We start from the raw sequence: 15,421 nt of genomic DNA on the forward strand, positions 1-15,421 counted from the left end.
ACCCATCACTGCACCCATACCCGAACTCAAGCCGACAGCTCTCCCGGCCTAGTTGCCTGTGACAGCAACTTTCCAACAGTTCTTCGGTATAGCAGTGCCATCTTCAGGTAAAACGCCTGCCTTGCACTATGCTGCGAGGGACCTAGCAGTGAAAGCGAGGCAGGCGGCGGGGCAGACTCGAGTCCACAGTTAGCTGCAGCTTGACCTCACTTTTCAGGTGATCCCCACCCTTGAGAACTGCAAATGCCAGCTCCGTGCGAGCTATTTTAGCCTCGTGACTACTCTCCCTCCCAACAACATTGATTTTTTTTATCCCAAGTGGAATGAGAGCAGGGACTCTCCAAGCTGGTCCATTAGCCCCTGGTCACTACTTAACTCAGACTCGTGTCCCAAGACACAAATTACCAGGTAAAGCAATCACATGTGAAGAGCAACTACTTGGTAGCAAGTGCAAGACCCTTGTGAGCTGAAATCTTCCACCTCTTCCAGCCCAGATTTTTGTCCTAATTCAGGTACTTACACAAAAGCCTTTCCATTCTGCATCCCACGTCTGAGCAGCAACAGAGATGGGCTCTGGCTCTAGCTCTCCTTCAGAGCTATCCACATTTGGACCTGTTCCTCCAAAGGGTACCAAGATGACCATCAGCCTTAGATGCAAATTTTTGCAGAAAAGTGGCTATTTACAATAATACTGTAAGCAAAGGGCCCATCTCATTGAGATCATCGGTAAGGGCACTCTGATTCCATGGTACAAAAGCTGTATATGTGGGGAGATATCACCCTCTAGACCTGGCTATGCAGGACTTGGATTAGTACATGCTACTGCAATGCAGGATGTTTAAATCCTTATGGCACTGTCACGGTGAGTGCAATCGCACAGTCCCACCCTGTGGCTCCATGCACCTACCGAATCCCAAGGTTTCCCTGGATGACACCTCCTCAATCAGCACTGAAGAGCTTTGGGAGAGACCCTGTCTGCCTAGGGCACAGTGCCTTTGGGAATGCTGTCTAGGTATGTGACTGATGATCACAGCTGCATATGGGGTCATGCTGTAAAACTCCCATGCCTTCCCCTAGCATCCCAGTGAGGGCTGCAAGCACTGGTAACTCACACTGGAGGGCATCATAGGGGATAGTCTTAGCACAGCTGAAATGTCTGCACGGTCCTGAGCCTCAAGCGATAATACGGAAAAGCAATATTACCTCCCCACTATGAACAGGAGATAGTGGCACCTTGCAGGGAGAAAGACCTTTTTCCTTGCCAGCCATCCTTCCTCTTCCCTGACAGCAGATGTTACACACAACTCTTCTTGCTGCAAATTGGCAACAATTTCCACTAAGCAGTTTGTTTCAGGAAAAGCTGCCTTCTGCCAGTAAGAGATACAATTTGGCACTATTCAGCCCAGCTGGGGATAATTCACCATCAGCGACACATCAGCCTGAAGCTGCAAGGCAGTGCAGACTGTCCTGCTGTGCTAGGAAAGCCAGGAAGTTGCAATGCTCTGCGGCACACTTCAGCCAGCAGCTCAAAGCATTGCCTAGTTTGGCAATCAGTGCTGCTTATTTTAGGGCTTGAATTAATTAAGCCCTGCAATACAAGGGGTGTGGGATGCAGTGGCAAATTACGGCTTTCAGTTGGATTCCCTGGGTCCTGTGCCAGTTGTTCTGTTTCTGGGCTGGTAGTGCTGTGGCAGGGCAGCCCAGCAGCTGCTTCGATTAAACTGGCTGCAAATGGCCACACAGAACAAAAAAAGAAAATACAGCTGAAAGCAGAGCAAACCCATGGTGGTTTGGCCATGATGCTTTCACCAGCTCCTTTAGCAGCAGAAGAATTGGCATAAAGCACCCCACCTTCAGTCTGCAGCAGAATTTGCCTTGTGACCAGGAGGATTCCCACAGCTTTGAAAACATCCATGATGGAAAAGTATTTGCATGGGTTGCACATCATAGTGCAGATGTGCTGGGCGGTAGGAAGCTGCTACACTGCTTTTTATTTCCACACTAAAGCAGTTGTCTCCACAACTGGACCAAGCCTAAGGCTCAGCATCTCTTGCCAGTGTGGTGTATCCTCAGAGGCAGCAGCTCCGATCCAGCATCTAGGAGGAATTTTGGTCATATGGATACATCTGTCTGTGCCAGGGATATGACACTCCAGAGGCCTTTGGCCATTCACATATAACACGGGGAGCAAAGAGGCCAAACCTGCAGACATGCAGCCTACCTCTTTTAAGAAGCCTGTTCCTCACGCACATACCCATGCCAAGCCCTAGAGTATTGGTTTTTGGTTAAAGAGAGGTGTGGTTCAGAGATACATAAAGGCCTTTGTCTGATAAATAACATCTCGGGATTTGGAGTGGCTGCTTAATCCTAGTAACAACCACATTCAAACAAGGTGTGTAGAGGACTGATGATTGGTGGTTTCAGAGCTGTCCTCAAGTTGACAACATGCAGCTCTTCTCTCATAATGCAACGCCACTGGAGGCGACTGATTTAATGCTGTGCCTACAGAAGATGGTTGCAATGCTCAGTCTTTAAAAACACTGGTACCCAAATGGTACTCAAGCCCTGGCTGGAGGTGGGTGCTAAAGCACCTGGCCCTGGAAGACATTTCTCTGTGGCTGCTTCAAGAAAGTTCACCCTTTTGTGAATATTAATCATTTTCAATATCCCTTAAATGTGTTCAGGGTTTCACTTCAGTTTTTTTCAGGGACACAAATCTTAAAGGAAAGCACTGAGGGTGAAAGAGAGGGTGATCTTTCCATTTTACTCAGGATTTTTTGTAAAAAATCCCATTTTCCTGAACTCCTATAGCTCCTGTTTTACCTTTGTCCCTTCTTTGGCATCTCTATAGAACATCATTAGAAAAATGGTTCCTTGCAGACTTTTAAATAAAATAGACAAGGAAAAGAGTCTTGCAAGTCCACAGGCAAGCTGGAATGTGAACAATGGCATCAGGGCAGGACAAGTGGATGCCAGGGTTTGCCCAGCATCCAGAGGAGTTGCCCCAGCTCTGCACATCAGATACATCAGTTAGGTTCAGCTTCATCCCTGAGATCCAGGTCCTTCAAAGAACCCAGGGATGGATGGTGTTAGAAACCTGTCTTTAGTAACATGGTAACTTGTAAACCAGTATACCATATATTCAATGAGAGTCTGTCTGGTTCAATAGAAATAGATCTTTATTAATACCATGCACATCATACGTATATTTAAAATACATATACATTTTTCTACTATTCACTTTAGAAAACAATTCCATAAAACCCTTCAATCAGGTCCCAAGTAACTTTAAACATTAAAAATCATTTTTTTTTATTATAGAACCAGTAGGTATTATTCCAATTCAGTGGTGTATAATCACCATGTATTTAACATAATGCAGGCTCATGCATTTCAGTAGAAATAGGTATCCCTTTTCTGCTTTGTTAATTCTGTCAAATATATGATGATATACTTGACAACACCTGCCACAGTTGATATATGCAATTATGATCCCCTGCTGAGAGCGTGCTGTACAGATGGCCTTTAAAAGCTGGAGACAACTTTTTTACAACTTTCTGGGTTTCCATGAGGTTACCTGTAGTTGTGGGTAACCCAGAACCCAGTTGCAACAGAAACCAGAAAAACAGAATCTCATGAACAGCAAAGAGGAAAGCAATCTAAAAGAGAAGAGAAGAGGGAATTGCCACATCCCCTCTGTGTTCATGGCAAACTGAGGTCAGGGTCATGTTTCCCAAGGTCCTGCTGAGTACCAAACCGGATCTGTATAGAGTGCACAGAGTTATCAGCTACAGACAGTTTGCAGATTTACAGAACATATACAAAGGCTCATATGAGGATGGGACTTTAAGGCACAATAGTCCATACACTCAACACATTCATTGAAAACAAAAGTTCAATTTACAGTGCAATATAAATGTAGTCAAGAACTCAAGTGGCAGCTCAATAATCACTTTCACTGATAATTAGGATAATTAGGCAATTGAGCGAATACTTCTGCAGTGCACAGCAGCCACAGCAGCCCCGGCCCTGCACACCCTCATATATGCTGAGTGTCAAGCACATGAGGAGCCTGTCTGGCTTTAGCGAGAGGATCTGTGCAAAGAAACTTAGATGATAACTGAAGTGTTTACAGGATCAGGGCCCTAATAGGTCGGGGTGACCGCACCAGGTCGCATAGGCAGAGATGCCTCCTTGCTGAGCCTGGCTGCCTCCCAGCATGTGCACCCCTCTGGCCTTCAGCCACAGCTCCTGTGGCCCCAGAAGATGACCTCATGCATGCACCCAGACCATGCCTCCAACAGAGCCACCACAGACCCTTCTGCATTCAGGATCAGGATCAGCATTTACAGCCAGTTAGAGAAAAAGCAGCACAAAGAAAACTTAACTCATTGAAACACTAATTACAGTCAAGTGTGCTGCTATTCCCAGACAAAAATGAATTGTCCTAAGCCAGTCATTTTCAAAATGCTCAGCTGTCATTGCCAAGTCTGTCCTTGTCACCCCTGTCACGTCTATATTCTCTCTGATGAATATACTATCTATCTCCAAGGCAACTGAGTCAAAGGGAAGGAAGGACTTCCTTTACATCCAGTGCAAACATAGCCCATGTGTGGGCGTTCCTAATGCGGTCATAATAGAATATATGTATATATATCACTGAAAGTTGACCACCTACAGACAGATTCACACATCAGAAGCCAGAAGAGCTGAATTGTAGCCACAAACCCGAAAAAGAAAAATCACTGTATGTAGCTGTATTTAAATGCTGATAACCAGTAACTTGGTAACTAAATGTTAAAATCAGTATATAATTCAAAAAAGTGTCAAATTAAATATTTTGGGAGCAACTTGCAATGTTATTGCACTTTTGTACTTCTCTATCACCCATAAACTGTGGGTTTTAAGCACTAAAGTAGAATATTCCAGACCCACTTTTCTACAGCACAAATCACTGTGCAAAGCAGAAGGCAGTAAAAACTTGAGCAACCTTAAAATATTTAAAATTGTGTCGTTTAATTCAACTTCATATCAAAAAGTCAACCACAAAACCTGTTTTCTAGAAAGAAATAACCCATTTTAACAGCTCCTAAAGCAAGTAGGAGTAAAAAAATATAATTTAAAAAAATCAGACTTTTTTTTTTTTTCAAGAAAACAACACATGAGAAAAATATGAGTCAAATAAGTCAAATACTGTCCTCTTTCACAGGTAGCCCAAAGAGTGTTGTTATCTGATCAGATTTTTGTCTGTTACATCTGTTCAGATGTCGTAACACCTTACCTAGAAGCTTTCTATGGGCAAGAAAGTATCTGCCTCTTCCAGCGGGCAACAAAGTTGCTCTTCAACGATCAATCTGACAGGGGCAATGGGTTTTTTCAGGTGAGGTCAAAGGCTTTAATCCTACTGAGCTTTTTCATTCCATTGAAACATGATTAATTTTATGTAAAAAGTTTTGTTTATTCAGGCCAGAACCATCCTATGAATATATTAAAGTAGGTCAGGGAGAGAGAAAAAAAAAAACCAGCATTCTAGCATTTCATGTAGCTGCTAGATCATTATGAACTCAGGCAAAAATGGACACAAAGAAAAAAAATGTGCATAAATCAGATCACTTCTGAGGGGAAAATTACATAGTTTAAAAAATCAGAAGATTTTCCTTTACTACCTTGTGGTCTTCTAAGGTCCCTACCCCGCCCCTAAGTCTGCATGAGGCATGCAAGCAGCCACCTGAGGCCAGAGAGCTCCCTGGCGTATAATGGCACCTCTCACAACAGCCCTCATACCAGCTTAAACACTCACAGGATTTCGGGCTTGTGCAAGCCCAGGGATAGCAGAAATATAACCACACACAACCAAGCAGCTCTGGCACCGAATTACGCTGACCAAGGGTTTAAAGACACCCTTTTGTAAGAGACAAGTAAATATGACTTGTCTCAAAATAAAAACAAAACCCTAACATTCATCATGACTAATAGCACCTCCCAAACAGCACTGCCCTGTTTTTCCAGCCTTCCCACAATATCTGTACTGTTTACGTTCTCCAGTTTGCAGGTTGTCCTTGTTTAGACTGTTGCCCTTTTTTTTTTACATAAATATCTGGATTTCACTGTTTCCTTCTCTCTCCTAAACCTGTACTGGCTTCTGACTACTGATGTCAGAATTAACTTTGCTCTTCTCACCTCTTGCTTTTGCCTGTCTCTTCTCCTGCACTAATTATGTGCCTGAGATATGCGATGATAGGTGCAGCACACATGACTAGGGTTGCAGAAGGAATCCTACATGACACACATCCCTGGCAAGTAACGGTATTTGTTCATACTGTATAATGCTTCAGAAATAGCATGAGCCACATCTGCATGAGCAAAGCCTTTCAAAATCAAGTATTAGGTTCTTAGATACATATCTGCCTCCAGCTGCATGTGCGCTTATTTACTTTTTGCTTTAAAGCGCTGATAGCCAGCGAGGCAAAGCCAACAGACCTGTAGGACTTTGACAGGCTTTGGATCAGCTGATATATTTGTTCAGCAATTCTGGGATGCAAGTCACTCTCAGGTGAGCTGCAGGTGTACTGGTAACAGCTAGTTTACAGGCTCGTTAATCACATTTCACCAGGTTATAGTGCAATCTTTGCTTTTGACCCCATTGCTGGAGCATCATCTTTTCCCTTATATTACTCTTTGGTATTTTCATGACATTTTGGCAGCTATAAAACTTTCCACTTGTAATCATCAATTTGCTGAACATCTCCCATGTCATAGCTTGTGAATTTATACATTTGCATGTTCTAAGGTTAATTCCCAGATTGAAATTAGACATTTCACTTAACCTGAAACACTATTACTAGTGTTGAGCAGTTTCATCAGGAGAACCTCTGAGGTTTTACTAGCATCTGTTAGATACATTCATTCTCTATCTATGAGAGTTATCATTGTGTTTCTGCCTCTTACGTTCCACATAAAAAGAAATAACTGTCTATTCCCTAGCACCAATATGAATCTCTGGCCAAAGAGCAAATTAGCATGCAAAGAAGTATCAGGGAGATACAGCTAGGGAAAAAATCAGATGAAGTTGAGGAAACACTGATGATGGGTTGAAGAAACAATCTTTCCTGTGAGTCATTCTGGTTTGTATTAAAATAGCAAAGTAGACACCAGCTAAGAGATAAGTAAAACATGAATGCAATTATTAAAAAAAAGAAATAAACCCAAAACATTGCAAATCTCAGTACAGAGTGTCGTGTAAGTACTGAGTTAAGTCTCTGAAAATATTAAGCAAAAGGCTGTTTCCTTTGGCACTGACTCCTTCATGGTCAAAGCATTTCTCAAAGAAACCTTCTATCTATACCTTTGTAGTAAATAACTTATATTTTGCTCCTCACTGTTAGACTACTCCACTGCTTTAGGGGCTCCCCTTCCAATGGGGATGGCATAATTTAACTGCAAAGTTAATTTGAACATCTACACACAGATAACTTAAACACAGCTTTGTTTCTATGAAACACATTGCACGCAGTCTCTGTGGATAAGGACCTCCGTATTGCACTAGCTCTGTGTGTGTGTGTCAAGGTACTTCATAACCAGGGGGTTAACAGTGGGGACTGCAGAGCATTATTCAAAGTACCTTCCACTCAGCTCTGAACACATCTGCCTCTGATCACATGTGTATCTGCAATTAGTGCCTCATCTTAACATCTCAATAAGCAGTTCAAGCATTCAGAAACAAACATCAGTGGGTCTAACAGCTGCTTTAATTCATTTTATAAATAAGCAATTGAGAATTTTGCTCCAAGTGGCTGTTCGTGTAGCCCATTCCGTAAACGGCGTTCTCTGCAGAGTAAGGCACGATGCGATATGAATGCAGCTTTTCATAATAGAGCGACTGGGAACAGCACTCCTGTACCATAAACTTCAGCCGTTTTCGTGCATCAGAGTAAGCTGTCCTACAACACGAAGCCTCCTTAAAGTATTCATAGCTCTCCCTCTCTGTCTCTAGGTGAATCTTCCTCAACAGATTGTTAATTAATACAGACCTACGGAGGTAGGTTTCAGGGTCATCCAGGAATCGGAGTTTCTGGAGAGAAAGTTTTAAAATACAAGTCCGGTCCTCGGGTAGTATCACGTGCTGGGGAGTAAAGAGCAAGCAAATGGATCTTTAGGATTGAGAAATGAAAAAGGGGGAGGGTGGGGTCTGGAATGAGAGAGAGATACTCACTTCTGGACAATAGTCATGGTAATCTTGATGTAAATGTTCTTCTTCTGCATATTTTCTCTTAAAGTAGGCTACTTTCGACGTCGTTAATGTCTTTGGTAGGCCCCGATCAGATCAGCTCTGCACAAAACAAGAAGAAAAAGAGCTTGGTAAAGTTTGCTGCCACGGTGTTTGTAACATCATGGCCTAGGGTGTGTAGGGGAAGGAGAGGTCCAGAGGTGGGTTGCAGACAGGATGACACTCAGCCTTGACATGCAGCAATCAACCCACTGGAAAAATAGGCTGGCAAATGTGAAGGCATTTCTGAGCCACTGCCCTGAGGCTTGCCATCACAGCAAGCCCTGCTTCGCAGTGACAACCACAGTGCTGGCACACACTGCCATTGCTGGGCAGGGTCTCCAGGTTCTACAACCGAGTGGGCTACCGCTGGCCAGCCTCAGCCTCACAGAGAAATGCCCAAGCCAGGAAGATCTCCATGAGCTGCAGGAGGGGCCTGGATGGGGCCACACGTCTGCAGAGCATGCTGAGGTGTGCGTGGGACAAGGGGTGGGTTTTAATTTTTACGCACCACACACAGAGCTCCATGGCTTCCCTAGAAAACCAATACAGAGAGTATTCACTAGATGGTAGTGTCGTCCCAGAGAAGTAGGAAAGCCTTAATCTCGGTGGGAGGGTGATGGAGCTGATTTTTCTCTGGGGTGCATCAGTTTTTCAGGGCACAGAGAACAGAAGCCCAGCCCTTGGGCTAAGAGAAGGAACTATTGGGCTTTTTTCCTGTGATGAGAGCCCAGTGGAGGTCTGCTCTGAGCTCGCTCACCTCTGTGAAATGGTGAGCAATGCAGGTGGCATCATCACCTCCCAAACAATCTTTTGTAAGAAAATTCTGTTGTTTGCTTTTAAATGCACTATGGTTTTGTTGGCTTTTGATTGATTGTTTGTTTTGTTGTGGGTTTTGTTTTGTTTTTTATTTACTATGCTGATGTTTTAAGGCACCTTTTAGAATAACTCAAAGTCAGGTCCTATGGGATATGCTTTCTTCCCCAAATTGAGATCTCCTTAGGGGCCATTTGAGACTTAGGTTTTCTGAGGAAAAAAAGGACTTGGGTTTGGGCTATTTCTCTGCCATAATAGAAAGGCAAAAATATATTACATAGCCAAAACACAGACCTCATGTCCCTGGAAGTATCCTGCCATGGAGCCTGGAGGGCTCCTTGAGTCTTACCAGCAGGTGGAAGTGAAAAGATACCCACACAACTATTTCAGGGACTGGTGGCATCTCTCCTTCACTGGTAGGAAGGAGTAATGTGCTCTTCCTTCCTTCTGTACATCAAAAACTCTTAAGAAGGGACTGAAGAAGAAATCTCTTCGTAGGAGAATCTTCTTCTATTTTCTCCCTAAATTTCAGGGAGGTGTGGAGGTTTCCCATAAAGGATGCTACAAATCTGGGCAGAAAACTCTTGACTGGTGGTTTAACGCCTTATTTGGAGGCAAGACACCCAGCCCTGCTCTGGAGCCCAGCCCAACATAGATTGCCTGAAACAGCAGCATTTCTCCAGGAGAGGGACCATTGCTCTTGCAGTGGGACAATGCTACATTTCAGTCGACCTGGATCACAGCACACACCAGAGGTGCTCTCTGCACAGACCTCAGCTCAAGGTTACAGGTACAGCTGACATTTTCTCCACTCTGTTAGCACTGAATTGCTGCAAACACCGGTTTAAATTCATAGGCAGCAACCTTAACTGCTTCCAAGTTTTATTCTAGTACTTAATTTTCACCAGAGCCTGGACATCCTGAACATTTAATTACTCTGATATTAGCTTCTCCTACATGAAAATCTGACTGCTGTGTTATCTGAGAGCAATCACAAATGCATTTATCCTCCCAGCACCATGGCACAGGAGAACATTACAGTTTTCCTTACACTACTCTGCAGAAGACAAAGGTATAGAAGATGAAGTGACATTCCTGCAGCCACCCAGGCTGTCAGGGCTCTGAAAGGAGCCAAACCCAGCGTATAGGTTGATGAGCCAACCATGGGCCCATCCTTCCCCTTCAAACCAAGCCTCTAAATGCTAAAGTTTGCTCCCTAGTGGTTTTCGGTGAAAAGGCTGGAAGTACAGACCCAGCACTATGTGTGTGCAAGCAGAAAATCAGCCCAAGTGCAGGGGCAAGACAGACAACCACAGCATGCAGAGCATCACAGCTCTGTGGTGCTGTCCCTCAGCTCTGCCAGCTCTATGCAAACCTTTCCTTTGCTGCTCCTGGCCACTGGAATTCCTTTCCATGCCCCAGAAATGGAGGGTGATAGTGGGACTTTCAGCATCCCCTGAGCAGGGGTGGTCCTGAAGACACCAGCAAAGAGCAGGGAGCCAGGACAACACAAGGAGCCACTAGAGTGCTGACACCCTGATTTCTCAGATGGAGGGCTGTATTGGAGCACATGCCACAGGCTGGGAACTGATGCTGGCTGGTGGAAGCAGATGGTAAGAACAGTATTTTGCAGGGGGACACATATGAACACCCCGGCAGTGGGTTCATCGAGCATCCAACTGGCACCCCCTTTTCCCATCAGGGCCAGCCTGGGACATACCCCTCAGGAGCAAAGTGGTTGGCTATATTTAAATTCCTAAAGACTTACACCAGACAAAGTGGCAAAGTTAAAACAAGCCCACATAACCTGGTTTAGTAGCAAGGAAGGGAAACAACCAGCAAATGAGGACCAAGAGCATCTCTGGGCTAGAAGGTTGGTTTTAAACATGTGCCCACTTGTAAGTAAAAGGCTACACTCTAAGAACAAATTAGCCACAAACTGCTCGCCACCAGGATTGCTGTCAGCAAATTCCAGCAATTCCAAATCTGCAGGGCTTGGGGCACTCACTTCCCCAGCCCAGCAGCTCCTACAGGTGGTTCCACCTCCTCTCTCTGGCAGGGAAGGGGTGCTGCCTGCATGTCTGTAGCAACAGGATGAGAAAGTGACCTGAAGGCAAACAAGTCCCATCACAGGGCTGCTACACAGAAGCTCAAGCTCTGTTCTTGTGCTCAGTGTAGCTGCCATCCTATCACCTCATTCCCACTGTCATCTTTTGCGGCTGCTGGTAATGTCCACACATCTGTCTGCATGTGCAGGGGAATGATAGCTTGAGCTATATGTCCTTGCACTGTGCCCTCGACACCAGCACTGATGTTAAAGTATACAAGGGGCATCACTCCCTGCAGGAGACTTGCAGGGAACAAGCCTTTCTCTAACAGTTATCTTCAAAGTCAGAGCAGACTGGCTCTGTGCTGCTCAGCTGGAGTTACAGGCATACAAGGCTGTAGTAATGCCGCAGTGAATCAGACCCTTAGTGTTTTGTTTAAATATAAACATATTGAATCAGTGCTTTTTGTGTAGAAGGCTATTCTCACAAGCCAAGTGTTTTGACAGTTACAGCAAGGTGGTATGAGTCACTGCCTCTGCCTCAGTCAAGCTCAGAGACAGATACATCTTAATCACATTACATTTTTTCAGCACTACACCACAAGTCAAGGCACAGGGCCAAATATCCCCATGGGGACTAACCAGTGTAGCACTGAGTCCAGAGAGTGCAGTTTGTCCTTCCAGCCTGGATGTACCTCTCAAAAGCACATTCAGCATCCCACCAGCGTTCTGCTGTGAGCCCTCTGCCAGTCACTAAGGGCTCAGTAAAATTGGCAAAGGGAGGTAGCACTGTCAGGGCTCAGGAGCCACAGGGCAGGCACTGCCGGCTCATGCTGGCCAGTGTTTACACCCCGTCGATGGGAGCCTGCTCTGAATTCACTGCACATCGGAGGACAGCGGCTGTAGCTGCCATTAACACTAATTGAAGTTTGAAACATAAATCCCATGCGTGGCAGTGAGGGAATAGATGTGTCTGTCTCAAGCCCGGATCTCTCAAATGCAGCTTCATGAGGGTTTTAATTGTACTTTCAGTAGAGTAAAATATGCCTGCTCCTATTTATTTCTACAGGAATAATTACAGTACTGTATGCGTGGTACCCACAGAGTTATCAGGCATGTTTGGACAGAGGGTTATCTTATCTAAATTGGACTGTAAATAGATTTATAACATGGCAACTTCATAGTTGAACTGTAAATTGCAAGAAGTACTCTTCATCTGGTCCCTGTGCTCCTGCATCACCCCAGTGACAGGAGCCCCTCTTTGGCATGAATTAGTGCCAGGTGATTTCCACAGGGCTGTAAGATAGCTCAGACAGGAGGCAAGACAGAATTTAACAAATGATTGAACAGCCAAGGAAAAAAACAAACACAAAGCTTGTTCTTTTCCATCCCAAGCAACAGAGAGGGATCTGGAAGCCCCAGGTCTGCACAGCAGCTCTGCCCCAGATCTCATGCATGAGACCCTGGGAATGGTCCTATACTTGTCTCTCTTCAGGAAGAAAATCATCCCTGCCTGCTCAGTGCTGCAGTGAAAGGGGTTGTACAAGCTGGTACTATTGGCTTGTTGATGCAGACATCTGCAGGGGGTAAGCACAGACCTTCCAACACTGCGCGCGGAAGGCGGTGAGTCAAATGTGCTGGTGCCCTGCAGGGTTTCCTATCGCAGTGTAAAGGAGAATAATCAATATGCAAGCTAAAGCTGGCTCAGATGGAAACCATTTCTGAACACCTCTTGCATGCACAAATAGAGAACCTTAGGCTTCTAAGCACACAGAAATTGTCATTTGTTATCAGCAGGAGACGTGACTTTGGCATGGCAAGGCTTATCATCATGTCCTTCCTACTGCTGTCAAACTGCAGTGATAAATTCCCCCATCTCTAACCTTAGCAGCACTTGCAATTAGAGGGTACTCAGCCGAAACCTTCCTCTATTTCATATGCTACGCTGCTGTATTTCCCATCTTCTGGGGCAGGAAAAGCAGCTGGTCCCACTGTGGGACTCCCAATTGATAATGCAAAGCTACCAGACCACAGGCAGGTAAGCATGTGGATTGAAAACACATGTCAGCCCCAGGACTTCACACAGACTGCCAATCGATTTCTGTCCTTCCAGAGTATCGAGTCTTATTCCTCACTCAGGCAGAGAAAGCCCCCTTTAATTGACCCTCAGAAAGCTGGGGACCCACAGCTGCGCTGTTGTCTGCTGGCTGGAGCTGCAGGGTTTGCACTTTAAAACTGCCTTTCTTTTAGTTTCCTAATTGCTTTGCAGATATACCTTAACTGCAGATTCTCCCTGGGCACACATGTGTGTAAGGCACAAAGACCTGAATAGCTCTCATGAGTGCACAAAGACATGAGACTTAATGACCGACTGTTCCTGTCTTGCTCCCTGTAGTCCTGCTGCTTTTATCAATAGAATAAATTCATGTTTCCAGCTTTGCCCCCTTTCCACACTGATCCAAGTAATACCCCTCACTGATGGCAAGCCTGACCAGCTGAAGTCTGCAAACTTGTTAGCTATCTGAGGATGAGAAGTCAATCTGCAAAGGGATAACCTCAGCAGTTCTGGTAAGATTTCCTCCTCACACAGGCTCAGTGAGCATTTTTGGCAACACAGCTCTGCTGGGTGGTTACCTGTCATGGTGGGTCAAGGAGAAACACACATGGTTCAGGTGGCAAAGTCAGAACATACACAGCAAGTAACTGGACCACAAGAGACGAAAGTGCTATTTCAGCAGTCCTGAGGGGAGAAAATAAGGGTTCTGATGTCACATCCAATTCTCTAACTTTGACCTTGCTTCCTGGACTCTATTTCAAACATCAGAAAAGCAAAATAAACCATTAAGAAAAATCATTTCAGTCTCTCAGAGCTATAACTGTAATCCTCTCAGAGTAAACGCCACAAAAAAAATACAGCTTGCTCCTCTAAATATCCGGAAGTTTCCTGAGCTAGAACATGATTACTGCCCTCAACACTACCCCTTAAAGTGGCACATTATTTTCTCCATAACTCTTTTCAGCCTCGGAGGAAGGCTAAAGGGTTTCTATTAAAACCACACCATTATTTTGAGTAGTAGTATTAATTTTCTATCATACACACCACACTGCCGGTAGAGTAATACAGGTCTGGGGAAAGTCAGATTGCAGTTTTCATTTAACAGAATTATTGCAGCATGCATGTTTCAGTGTTTGCCTTATGTATGGTACTGTTTCTAGGCTGCAAGTAGATGCATCAGCATCTGGCCAATGCATTCCCTTCTGGGGGGAGAGTTTGGCACGCTGTAGTAAGAATATTTCCCACTCCGGGGGACAAACAATCACAGATATGCACATGCATGTCCAAACTCTGCACTTTTACATGTGTATGCAGAGGCACTCACACTTTTTATGAATATGAATGTAAATAAGCAGGTCTAAATCCTGCAAGAGGAAAAGAAAAAGAGAGCACATACGTTGCATCTCACAGCTATAAGACAACTGTATTTAGATAGTTGCCTCATCCTAGAGGTTGGTACTTCATTAACAGGCAAAGAAAGAGTAGGTATGGTTACTTTTCAGAGTTCAGCTTTGACTGTAAAAAGATGACTCTGATTAAAATGACCTTCTGTAGAGCATGCCAGCATCTGGCAGAGCAGTAGGCACCTCTGCCCACAGCCAGCAGAGCTGCAGGACGAGCAGCTAGCCTCCCTCTCAGCTCTTTGCCCTCTTCCACAATGCACCAAAGGCGAGAGCTCACAAATACAAAACTTACTCCGCACCGACAGCCACCTGCTAAAGCTGTTTGGGCAGATCCCGCCTGCAAAGCCCCGCGGACAACCCCACGGCTGCTGCCACTGGCACAGCAACAACTCAACGGCACTCACCCAGCGAGCCCCGGCTCCAGAGGGGGGCTGCTCCCCGTCCGGCTCTCGCTGCCGGGAGCGCTGCTGCTCCTGGAGGAGGTGGTGGCGGTGGTGGTGGTGGCGGTGGTGGCGGTGGCAGCTCCTGCGGGTCCCTGCAGCTCGCGGAGGTGGGTGCCCAGATGTGCCCCGCGCGGATTGGTCCAGCGGGAGCAGATGTTGCCCGGTTGCTAGGAGAGTTGCTGGGAGCGTTGCTAGGAGACCGTGACGCTCTCTCCATCACTGGCGCGACTCGAGGCCGCGGGGAGGGAGGAAAAAAGGGAGGGGGAGGTCCCTCCAGAGGGACGCGCAGCGCCGGGTGAGCCGGAGGATGGAGGAGATGCCGCGGCTTGGAGCTGGAAAGGCGGTGAGGAGCTGCCTGGGGCGTTGCGGCAGGGGATGGGGTGTGAAACG

At 45.6% G+C, this 15,421-nt stretch overlaps 1 long non-coding RNA gene across 1 annotated transcript; it reads right to left on the bottom strand.

Moving 5' to 3' along the window:
* Positions 1 to 7,729: 7,729 nt before the first annotated feature.
* Positions 7,730 to 15,216, bottom strand: LOC133274681 (uncharacterized). The gene is made up of 3 exons (XR_009745208.1): positions 14,993 to 15,216; positions 8,213 to 8,329; positions 7,730 to 8,122 (listed from the first exon to the last, which is right to left on the bottom strand). It is a non-coding gene; the product is annotated as an uncharacterized LOC133274681 (long non-coding RNA).
* Between the last annotated feature and the right edge of the window lie 205 nt (positions 15,217 to 15,421).

The sequence above is a fragment of the Pezoporus flaviventris genome, unplaced genomic scaffold, assembly GCF_033815535.1.
Source record: "Pezoporus flaviventris isolate CSIRO_AGI_PZ_B2104156 unplaced genomic scaffold, CSIRO_AGI_Pfla_v1 ptg000036l, whole genome shotgun sequence".
Taxonomy (NCBI): Eukaryota; Metazoa; Chordata; class Aves; order Psittaciformes; family Psittacidae; genus Pezoporus; species Pezoporus flaviventris.